General features: G+C 42.8%; 1 protein-coding gene across 1 annotated transcript in view; it reads left to right on the top strand.

Annotated features, from left to right (window-relative positions):
• The first annotated feature begins 9,957 nt into the window (after positions 1-9,957).
• The window catches only part of CDK19 (cyclin dependent kinase 19), a 258,639-nt gene continuing 256,674 nt past the window's right edge, over positions 9,958-11,922 (top strand). Inside the window, exon 1 of the mRNA XM_088460484.1 lies at positions 9,958-9,974. The gene's annotated coding sequence lies outside the window, so the exon portion shown is untranslated. The remainder of the gene's footprint in view (positions 9,975-11,922) is intronic.

Genomic DNA, 11,922 nt, shown 5'->3' with positions numbered 1-11,922 from the left:
CCACTCTTATGTCATATATAAGAACTGATGAGGCTTACACAGTGTCTAAAGTACTGCTGTATTTATTCAGAAAGGAGTCACAATGCTTCTGTATAAAACAAAAATGTAACTGCTGGGTTGATGCTGTTTAAAGGGGGTAGGTAATCTGGGTATGTGCCCAGATGGTGTAGGTAGTAGTCCCATGCTAAATAGTTACTTGATGTTATATTCCGGAATGGAATGTTTCCGGGGTTGGTATTGGTGCATAAGGAGTATTGAGCATGCACTAGTGTCTTTCTGTAGTCACTCAGTGGTGACCTAATCTGTGCTGTGAAAGTCTTACTACGCGAGGTGTGCAAGTGGTGTCTGGCGGGGCCCCCAGGTGCACCTACTTACCCTCAACATCCTTTCCGTACACCTCCGGGTGTACACCTTTGTCTTCCTCTGTGTCCTCCTGGTCTCCGATGCCATGCGTCTCTGGGATGCAGTCCACACTGTGTCCTGCGAGTCTTCCGGGTGTCACGATATCACTAGATCACATCGCAGTGAGTACAGCTGCTCAACTTGCGGTAGTTGCGAGGAGACTCCGGATTCCTTATTAGGTTAAATGTGATCTTTGATACTTAAAGTAGAAGTTTGGTGGCGTTAGCTCCAACATGTATTGGCCTTCCGGGCCTACCTCAGGTAGTAAAGTGTGCGCCATCTTGTGTATGGTGTCCCTATGTATAGGGGAGATCCTATTTGGCACCATCTTGGTTGTGGCGTTTATGTCATTTATGGATGGCGGCCATATTGCAGCGGGTGTTTGATGCATGGAGGCCATCTTTGTAAAGGGAAGCATTATGAACGGTGGCCATCTTAGTTCAGGGAAAGGTGTACCTTACAGTGTAGTAGGCATGTTCTGGTACATGTCTAGGTGGTGATGTGCAAATATGGCTCCACCCTCCTATATATCTCCAACAGATACTCACAGATGATGTTAGTATATGATGTTAAGTATTACCAGATGTTAATGCCTAATTACCTTGTGGGATAATGTGCATAATTATCTATGTATTAATGTCGATTCCATCATGATGGAATCCAGATCAATCTTCCTATTGTGTTTATGGGATGGTAAATGGGTGTGTTAGATGATTATGGCCTAGTCTTAATTGGGTAATGTCACTCGTTCCCTTAGTGATGTATATGGCTGCTATGTGTACTCTGTGTAACGACCAGGGTTTCGTGGCGTGGAGGTTTGCGGTCCTTACCGGTGAGGGCGCTGTGGCGCGGTCCTCGGTCCTTCTGTCGAGGGAGCTGGCATGTGGAGAATGGCATTGGCTGTACGCAGAGGTCCTGGCAAGGGTAAGTCTAGCGGCATCTCTGTGTCACAGGTGTCTGGGCGCCGCCATGTTGTCTTTGGCCATGTGACATAGCAGGCTAATCGTCTGTAGGTCACCTGTTCTCTATAGCCTATCACGTTCTGCTACTGGATACTTAAGGGTGTTTGGAGCTCCCTGTAGTTGTCAGTGCAACGTGTTCACACCATAGCTGTGAGAGAGACTTCTCTACACTCCTGGGACCTAGACTTGTGTTCCGGTGGTAGCTCCAGCTCCTTGTCGGCCTCTGGCTCCCTGCATAGCTTCCACCACTCTGCCTTGCTTCCTGCTGAGATCAAGCTGCACCTTCCACCAGACCCTCTCCTGCCTGAACCTGTCTCCACAGTTAACCCACTCCAGCCTGAATCTGTTTCCTCAGTCAACCCATCACAGCATTTTCGGATTTCCATTTCAGCCTGCATCACCTCAGTACTGGATATCCCCTTCAGCCACTATTCAGCAAACCAGGAATCCCACTTCACTCTCACAGTTTATCTGGATTCATCTCTGTCACTGATCTGGACATACGTTACTCCCATTTACTACAGCTCCCTTCAGCCATATATATCAATTTGCTTATTACTGGACTTTAGTTAATCATTATTCATGTCTTCTAACAGTCACATTAAACAACCCACCTTTCAGTTTAAACCTGTGTCTGCTCCTGCTTCCACCCCGGGTCCACAACAAATACAGACTCTGACACTCTGATACAGTTTCTTTATAATGACCGCTTTTATTTAATTCTCCACGTTTAATCCAAGTGATCTGAATGGTTTTCATAATGAAGATCCATTTTAATTCTTCTCTAATCAAAGTCTTTTCAAAGTCTCCACCTCACCAATTTTTTACTAATTTCACACCCTTTGGGTCCTGATTGTGTACCTCCTTAAAATGCAGTGCCAAATTATGTGTGTCCAGGCCTTTTTATCACGTTTCTGATATGTTCAGACATTCTTACGCTTAGTTTTCTGGTGGTGCGTCCTATATATTGCAGGCTGCAGGGGCATTCTGCCATGTATATAACCCCAGTGCTGTTGCAGGCGATGTGCTGTTTGATATTATGTGTGGTCCTAGTTTGGTTTGATTGGAATTTCTCTACTCTTTTAGTAGTAATGTAACCGTTTCTACAGTATTGGCAGTTTCCACATTGATAGAAACCTGCTTTCACTTTCGTGTATTTCATTATCCTCTATGTAGAGTGATGTCTAGGAAATTTACATTGGTTCTGCTGTAGTCTGTTGTGAATGTTAAGTGACGGTCGTTACTGTTTACGTGTTGTAAAAATTATTTCAATGATGTCTCGTCTCCCTTCCATACAAATAGAATGTCGTCTATGAACCTTTTCGAGAGGACTAGATTTGCGCCGTACTTGTGGCCCGACCAGATGTTTTTGTCTTCCCACAAGCTCATGAATAAATTTGCGTAGCTCGACACAAATCTAGTCCCCATCGCGGTTCCGGTTGTTTGACGGAAGTACCGTCCTTCAAACCAAACATAGTTGTGTTTAAGGATGTACTTGATAGCTTGTAGGATAAATTCGATCTGTTCTATTTGTATTGTGTCGTCTTTGGTTAGGTAATGTCATGTGGATTCTATCCCTTGTTCATGATTTATTATAGTGTAGAGGGACGTGATGTCACTCGTGCACAGCCATTGGTCCTCTTCCCATTTGATGTCCTTGAGAGTCCTTAGTATATCCGTTGTGTCCTTGAGGTGTGATTTCTGTTCTGAAACATGGGGCTGTAAGAAAGTGTCTATGTACCTGGATAAATTTGAAGATAATGAATCTATCCCTGAAATAATCGGGCGTCCTGGTGGTTTCTCTTTGTGTTTGAGCATTTTAGGTAAATAATAAAATACAAGGGTAATGGGATGTTTGTTATTGAGATATTCATGTTTCTTCTTTGATAATATGCCCTTGTCCAATCCTTCCTGTAGTATTTTAGTTAGGGTTATTTGGTAACATGTTGTTGGGTCATGCGTCGGTCATTCATAGGTTGTGTTGTCTCCTAGAATCCTTAAAGATTCTGTGTTGTAGTCTGCAGTATTGAGTAGGACAATGCTACCTCCTTTGTCTGCTGGTTTTATAATTAATTGTTTGTTCTCATTTAGTTCTTTTAGTGCCTGTTTTTCTGCTCTGGTGATATTCATTCTCTTCTTAGTGTCATTGTCTTTGATCCTGTCTATGTCTGTAGTGACTAATTTTTCGAATGTGTCTATCAAGTGACACTTCAAGTGTTGGGAGCAGGGGCGGATTGGCCATTACTTTCTGCTGGAAGAATCCCGGTGGGCCGATTGGTTGTGGGGCCGCTTTTCAATTGAGGCCCCACCCCCCGACTCGCGTCACCCGGCCCCTGTACAATGAGTGTTTTACACAGGCAGCCCTGCCTGTTAGTGTCTCGCCGTGGCTGAGCCTCTCTCGCGAGAAGAGAGGCCAGCCTATTAAAGGCCCACCCACCCAGCTTGCCGTTGGCGTCATCGGGGGTGAGCAAGTGGTGCGTGCAGCGCTGGCGCAACACGCTCAGCGCAAAGCCTGCATTGCAGGGAGGTGCCAGGCTAGTGAGGTGCTTTCCCTGACTGCTGCAGTGTTGCTGTTGCCGGCTGCCTCCCCCTGGCCGGGTCCCTCCCCCTCCTGACCACCTGGCTGCTTTCACAGTTTTTTCCAGGGCCACTTTAAATTCCCAATCCGCCCCTGGTTGGGAGTAAAAGCTCGATTTAGGTGTCAGGTCTGTGTGTTTGTACTTGTGTTCTTCCATGTTTTTGATGCTGGATTGGCTGTGATAGTTTTTTGCTAGGGTGAGTTTCCTGATGAATTTGTGTGTATCTAAATAGACTTGAAATTTGTCTATCTTAGCAGTGGGTGCAAACTTGAGCCCTTTGTTTAGGAGTGCTTCCTGTGTTTTGCTTAGTGTGATGTTGCTCAAATTGATGATACCACTGTTATTACTCTTTACTTGTGTCTTTTTGATTTATTTGTTGATCCTTCTCCCTCCTCTGACTCCCCTTCTAATGTGTCCAGCTTTCTTTTTTGTATGTTGTCTGTCTCATAGGGCTGGTGACCTGCTTCTTGTTCTAAAAAAATCTCTCCCCATTTTGTGTTTTCTGTATTTGTTGTCTGTTATCTCTCTTGTGTTGTTGATAGCTGTCCCTATTGATTGACGTGCTAATGTTTCGTACAAGTTGTCTTCTTTCAAGCTATATGTGGAGAATGAGGTATGTGTGCTGCAATCTAATTCTTCTTCCTGATCTTCCTCCCTTTGTATTGGGTCTATCGTGGGAGTTCTTTCTATATTGTTCTGTGTTAGCACTTTCTGTGTGTGTAGCTTTTTCATGTATTCTTGATAGGTAAGTTTAACTCTCCTATATATGGGGGTTCTGTTATGTTGCCTCCCGTGTTCTTTGGTTGTATTCTTTTTATTACTTCCCTCCTTTGTATGTATGGGTGATGGTGGTGCTGCTTTGTGATGTTTCTTGTGTTTGTTTCTCGGGTGTGGTAGTCTGTCCCTAATTATTTTCAATTTTTTTAGTGGCTATGATCTCTTCTTCATTCTTTTTCAATGTTGTTGCCGCTAAACTCTCTAGGGCTTTGAACTCTTCATCTACTCTATATTGTTCTAACTCTGTGTATCGTGAGTTGATCCCCTTTTCAATCGTGTCTAACTCAGTGTTGTGTGTGTCGATGATTAATTGAGTTAAGTTCATGGAACATTCTTGTAATATTCCGTTCCATTTAGTGATGAACTGGCTATTGTCTGTGTTATGGTGCAGGTGTCTTCTTGATTCTCAGCCCCTTAGGAACTTCCCTGTTCTCTTTGTACCATGTTAATGTTTGTTTGTCCCAATAGAGTTTTATTTCCTTGTTTATCAATTTTTCTAATTGTAGGAAATTGTCACAGAACTTCTCACCATCCTCATGGATTTGTGATGTGGAGCTCTGTTCTATAAAGAGTAGTTCCACCCTAGCAGGGCGATGTGTGCATATGTCTAATAACCCCATATACTGGGAGCTACTGGTACACTGGGTTAAGATACTTAGTATTGTTGATGGTGTATACCTGCGCTCTTACCAAATAGTGGGGAATGTACTTTCAGCTGCAGTACCTGTAAAGGTTACCCAATCTTATATATGGTAATAATGACTGGAGAGGGGTTCTGCGCTCGAATGGAAATATTCTCCTTGGTGGTGTCAGAGGTGTCTGTCTGTGGACTAAAAACTGTGAGATATGTGTCCACTCCATAAGAACTTATGAGGCTTACACAATGTCTAAAGTACTGCTGTGTTTATTCAGAAAGGAGTCACAATGCTCCTGTATAAAACAAAAATGTAACTGCTGGGTTGATGCTGTTTAAAGGGGGTAGGTAATCTGGGTATGTGCCCAGAGGGTGTAGGTAGTAGTCCCATGCTAAAGAGTTACTTGATGTTATATTCAGGAATGGAATGTTTCCGGGGTTGGTGTTGATGCATAAAGAGTATTGAGCATGCACTGGTGTCTTGCTGTAGTCACTCAGTGGTGACTTAATCTGTGCTGTGAAAATCTTACTACGTGAGGTGTACAAGTGGTGTCTGGCGGGGCGGCGTCCCGTGTCCCCCAGGTGCACCTACTCACCCTCAGCGTCCTTTCCGTACACCTCCGGGTGTACACCTTTGTCTTCCTCTGTGTCCTCCTGGTCTCCGATGTCCTGCGTCTTTGGGATGCAGCCCACACTGTGTCCTGCGAGTCCCTTTTGCAGCTGAAAGTACATTCTCCGCTATTTCGTAAGAGCGCAGGCATACACCATCAACAGTACGGCACTGGAACAAAGTAATCTGCACACATTTAAATATAATATGTAGTCGTTCAGATAACCACATATTTTCCTATATGTATAAAGAAATTTTGGATTTGGGGGTGCAGCCAGTCGACAACACTAATAGTAAGAACATACAAACAATAATAGAAAAGGAGCGTGTTTCTCTAAATGGCACACAAAATAATATATATTAATTATAATAAAACTTGACTTTTATTAAGTATATTAAAAGTCCAGTTTATTAAATTTAATATATATTATTTTGTGGGCCATTTAGAGACACATTCCTTTTCTCTTATTGTTTGTAAGGTTTAGTTTGAGTCACCTAGATTCGTGAATGTATAAAAATGCTAAGGCATCTGCCAAGGCCTCATTACAATTTAAAATACAAATAACTGAAGGCTATTATCATAGACACTTGACCTAAGCTAGAATTCTATGAAACAATGGATGTAAGGTCATATGGTTATTTTGCAATACCTTCACATCTATGCTACAAAACAAGATAAACTCCTTTTGCTCAAAGAGAATGCCCCATTGTTCACAAACTAATTTAAATTGAATGAAAGGATATAGAACTCTTTCGATCACTTTGGGGAGCTCAGATAGGTCAAAAAGATTAGGGATATATATATTTAAGAGGGGTCAGTCCAGTGGAAGACTGTACAGAGGGACAGACACAGACAGAAGGATCCTGAGACATCAAATAAAAGGTAGTTATGCATTCATTGACCCTCCTATATTCTTGCAAGTGTACAGTATGTGTATTGTCTAACTCAGTAGAATATGTTTGGGTTTTTGTAATATAATTAAAGAAGCATAAGAATTTTTATCACTACTGTGCATTTCATATACTGTTGATTTGTCTTACCCATAAATAAAATTTGGTAATACAGCAGATATTTTCACATCTCTGAACGGGATGCAGTCAGGAAGCCGACTGTCGAAATGCTGACCACCGGCTTCCCTACTGGCTAATCCCGGCAGGGGTCTAATGACAGGCGCCGAGATCCCGACGCCTGTCATTTTACCTACGCCGGGAGCCCAACGCCTGGCATACAGACCGAAGGTAAGCCGGGCAGACAGCGCAGGTGGGGGAGGGATTAGTTTAGGGGCTCCCGTGGGGGACTTAGGGTTAGGCACCCCCCCGGGAAGGTTAGGGTTAGGCTAGGAAAAGGGGAGGTTAGGGTTAGGCACCCCCGGGGGGAGGTTAGAGTTTGGCACCCCCCCGGGAGAATTAGGTTTAGGCTGCGGGGAAGGGGGTGTTAGGTTTAGACACTTACAGGGGGGGTTAGGGATAGGCACTTACAGGGGGGAGGTTAGGCACCCCTAAGGGAGGGTTAGGGGGGGTTAGGTTAGTAAATAGTCAAAATACTTACCTGTCGAGATCTTCACTGTCGGTACGGCGGTATTTCATATCGATCCCCTCTGAACTTACAATTGGAATCCCTAGTTAAATGTTTAAACCTGCATATACACTATGTACACAAAAGTAATTGGACACCCCGCTCTAATGAAATGGTCTTATGCATACCATTGCACGCAATTTCCAAATGGCCACTAATGTGGCGGTTTTGACGCTTGCAGTTCTATGGAAACAAAAAATGTTTTTATCAGGATGACAATGCCACCTGTCATGTTTCCAGGGCGATGCTGAACTGGTATACAGAAAATTTGGTAACCCAGATGGACTGACCAGCTCAGAGTCCAGATCTTAATAAAATGAATTAAACATCATTTAATCTCGTAAGCATGACATGTCTAGACAGCTAGTATTGATAACAAAAAACATATAAATAAAACTGGTATTCAGGTAAATCAATGCAAACTTGACACTGGGAAAAAAGTGCAATTCTTGCATACAAAAAAAGTCCAATGAGGAATAATAGTCCAGCAGCTTAAAGTGTTTTACCGACTCGTGGCACTAATATTGGAAAATCCTTAATTAGCGATGGTCCTTTGTCCACATAGAAATACAACGCAAAGGAATGGAATCCTTGGCCACGATCCCGGGAATCCTTAGCTGGTATTTTCCGGACAATATCCCAATAAATATAGAGAAGCTTCTCATAAAAGTCTCCAGTGTCAGGTGCAGCCACCTTGACTGACTATCTCTTATTTACCAGCAGTTTGGAGAGACAACCCACAGCAGCGCCCATATTTACTAAATAATCTTAGTAATTTTCCCTCTCAGAGTCCAGATCTTAACCTCACTGAGAACCTCTGTGACGAATTGGAGCGACGGTGTGGTATAGGCCAACTCAACCTTCTTGGTCACTGTACTTAAGGTGGAATAGCAAAACATACCAACTGCTGTTGTCCAGGATCTTTAAGGATAGTTTGCCAAGAAGGGTGTCTGCAGTAATTACTGTAAGTGGTGGTCCTACAAAGTACTGACGTCAGTAAAATCGTGTTGATCTATTTGCAGTCCCTGTCCAATTACTTTTGTCTATACAGTGTACTGTATGTATCAGGTTGCAATGTTGGACAGATATTAATATATTACAGATGGCCAATGAGCCAAGCCAGGCTAATATATCTACATATGTAGTGTAGTTATTACTACATAGATATATGTATTGGACTATAGAGATAATAGTCTCCACTAACCACATGAGACAATCACATGCATATGTTTAGAATGTAAGCTGTTATGCAGGGCTGCCATCAGAAATTGTGGGGCCTATCTCTGACTAAATAGCCAGGGCCCCTGGGTCCCCATACCACCCCTTCCTCCCTGGGGCCCCCTGCCCCTTCCATGCTACCTTTTTCCCAGGTTTATTAAATCTGTACCAGTGCTCCTCTGCCCAGCTCTTTTGCCCACTTCCCTTTTCCCTGGTTTATTAAATCTAATGATTTACTTACCTAATCTCCTTGAAGAAGGCTCAGAGTCCTTCCTTCTGGCTTCTTCTTCTCCGGCAGACCCTGGGGCTGCTCTTCTCGTGCTGCGGCTCCTCCGACTTCTCCCTTCCAGCGGCACACGTGAAATCATGACGTCACGCGCGCCAACTACAAAATAAACTTTATTGGCCAAAAGAACCGGTGGACCTCAGTACGGTGTTTAGGTTAAAGCAGCCAGAGCAGGCCAGCCTCCTTTTCTTTATGAGGCCCGGGAAGTGTGGACTTGGTCAGCGGCGGCAGGTGGTAGCTGTGGCCCACCTCTTTCACTCAAGGGGGAAGTATGGGGTTACATGCTGTGCAGCGGCAGTAGAAGCAGACGGGCCCCCCCCCATTCTGCCAGTGTCCGGGCCCGGTACTCCAGAGCTGGTAGTCCTCCTCTGAGGGCGGCCCTCTACCCTCTTGTGCTTCTCCTTACTTTACTTTCATCTACTTCTTAGTCTTACTCACCACTAGAGCACCTAACACTTGGTTGCTTATGCTCTGTTGCTTGTTTGTGTGTTATGGTCGTTAATGTAGCAATGTATATTATCCATGTCCTTGTCCTGCATTGTATTATATTGTACTGTAAGTGGCTGGTCACCTATGTTTATGTACTTTGTAAGGCTCTGCGGAACACTTGTTTGCGCCTTATATAAATAAATATTAATATGTTAGTGTTCATATCAAGTACATTGTTGTGTGACTGAAGCAGTATTAATAAATACGCTCTTTAGATATAAGCCAACAAACTTGAAAGCCTGCTATAATATATTTACAGACATAACACACACACACACATACTAATACTTATATAGTAATTATTATAATAAATATCCGAGTCTGCTGCAATACTCTGGTTTTTTTTGTGTCACTCATTGCTTCAATACAAATGTTTTAACTGAATTATTATTTTTTTTTTTTTAAAGCTACAATTTCTTAGGTCACTTCTGAAAAAAACAGGTAAGTGGTTAAAATAAAAAGCATTTGCTTTTTTTTCCCTTAATCTTTGCAGTATGAAATCTTGAACTGTGAGGCATGCACCAAACCTGAACATAGGTTTTAGGTCACAACAAGATTGCAAACCCATTATCTGTTACCTAAAGAGGGTATGGATAAATGAGACACTTCATCTATGATTTAGTCTAAGGAAAACAATATTCCAATTTCTATTGCCACAGCTTTTAAGGATGGTATGTACAGATAAAAAATTTGAGACTATTCTTAGACTAATTTATGTAGAGTCTGGTAGCTAAAAGAGACTAACTTTACACTCCGCATTTGTCAACTAGGCAGTGGTCAGCAAAACTCTTAGAAGGCATACTGTCATAAAGGCCTTGCAGTTCTGAGCTCTGTGTGGAAGACAGAATGACAGAAAACAGGCTTGGGGGTCCATGTATTAATACTCCACTTACCGTGGAGAAAAGGACACTCCTGTTTTTACTGTTATTGTTATGGGGCAGGTGGTGGCTACCATGATGTGTGCCTCTGGGGAGAGAGAATATAAAGCCACCCCACTGGCGGTAACACCACAGATGCATTATGATCCCCAAACATGTCCTCCAATGAAAGCCTTTAGAAAAAAGAGGACATCTATATAGAATTAAATTGTCTCTGCTGGAGGCAGATAATGGCAGCTAGACGTGACAAAGCTGGCACCGGAGAAAACAGCTAACGGTACATGACCTCTCTTTCTGAGTAATAGCTGGGTTACTTAGCGCTGGCATAGGTGCCTATGGCAGCACCAATATTCTAGCCTGCTTTTTGTGCTATCAGGCAGAAGATAGAGAAGTCCCTTTAGGTCATATCAAAAAGCAATAAGTACAGGCATTTTCTCTGTCTTTTTTGTTTGGCCCCCACAGTACATGGACCTCTTGGTCTGGTAAGAAACCGTTGGCCAAGACGTCAGACAAACCAGCTGCATGACAAGCATTCTTCCCGCCCAGAGGAAATTGCAGTGGAAACTTTCTGTTCTCTACTAGATTCAACGGTGCAATTCCACTTCTGATTCCTCAGTGAGGTATGATATGAATCAAGGATACACCATGGATCTCATAGCTCCTTTCACTACCAGTCTTCCTGTAAATCAGGATATATCTTACTCACCGTGGGAGTAGTAATCTAGGCCCAGTAGAGTACAGGAGGACATGGCTTTTATTCAAATCTATTTTTTAAACAAAACCAAGTGTCACAAATCTCTCACAAGATTTTAGCTATCAGAACCGATTTTGATGAGCATTTCACATACAGTAACCTCCGTTCCCATAGAATGCTATGTGTTCACTATCACTTAGTTATCCTCAGGACTTATGGCCCCCATACACGGGGCGATTTGTATCCGATCCGATCTCGCATACGATTCCCTTGAAAATTCTACACTTGACATTCTGTATGATTTGTATGTAGAAATGGTACGATTCTTCAAACGACCATACGATCCGATGTATTAAGATGTGTCACATCGTACTGATCTGTCGAAATCCTTCTGCAAAACTATCTGATCTACAATGCCGATCCACGACGCCAGGAATGCGCATCGCATCGTAATCGTCTATGAAAACACAAATTTTCACATGATTGGTCGTTACGATCAGTCGAAAATGGCGAGATCGTGTGAAAAATAGCCCCGTGTATGGGAGCCTTTAATCTTGAAGTTGTAATAAATGCTTGATCAGGTGCAGTTTCTTTGGACATATACTTGAACAAACAATGAGCTAACCTGCAATTACCACTCCATGGTCAAATCCACATAAATAACTTTGAAAAAGCCAGATCCACATACAATACTTTGAAAAAGCCAGATCCACATAAAATACATAAAAAAACAGATCCACATAAACAACATTGAAAAAGCCAGATCTACCAAAAATACATTGAAAACGCCAGCTCCCCATAAAATACTTTCAAAAAA

Source organism: Taudactylus pleione, unplaced genomic scaffold, assembly GCF_031769625.1.
Source record: "Taudactylus pleione unplaced genomic scaffold, aTauple2 ptg000046l, whole genome shotgun sequence".
Lineage (NCBI taxonomy): Eukaryota > Metazoa > Chordata > Amphibia > Anura > Myobatrachidae > Taudactylus > Taudactylus pleione.
This window is presented reverse-complemented; position numbering and strand designations above follow the sequence as displayed.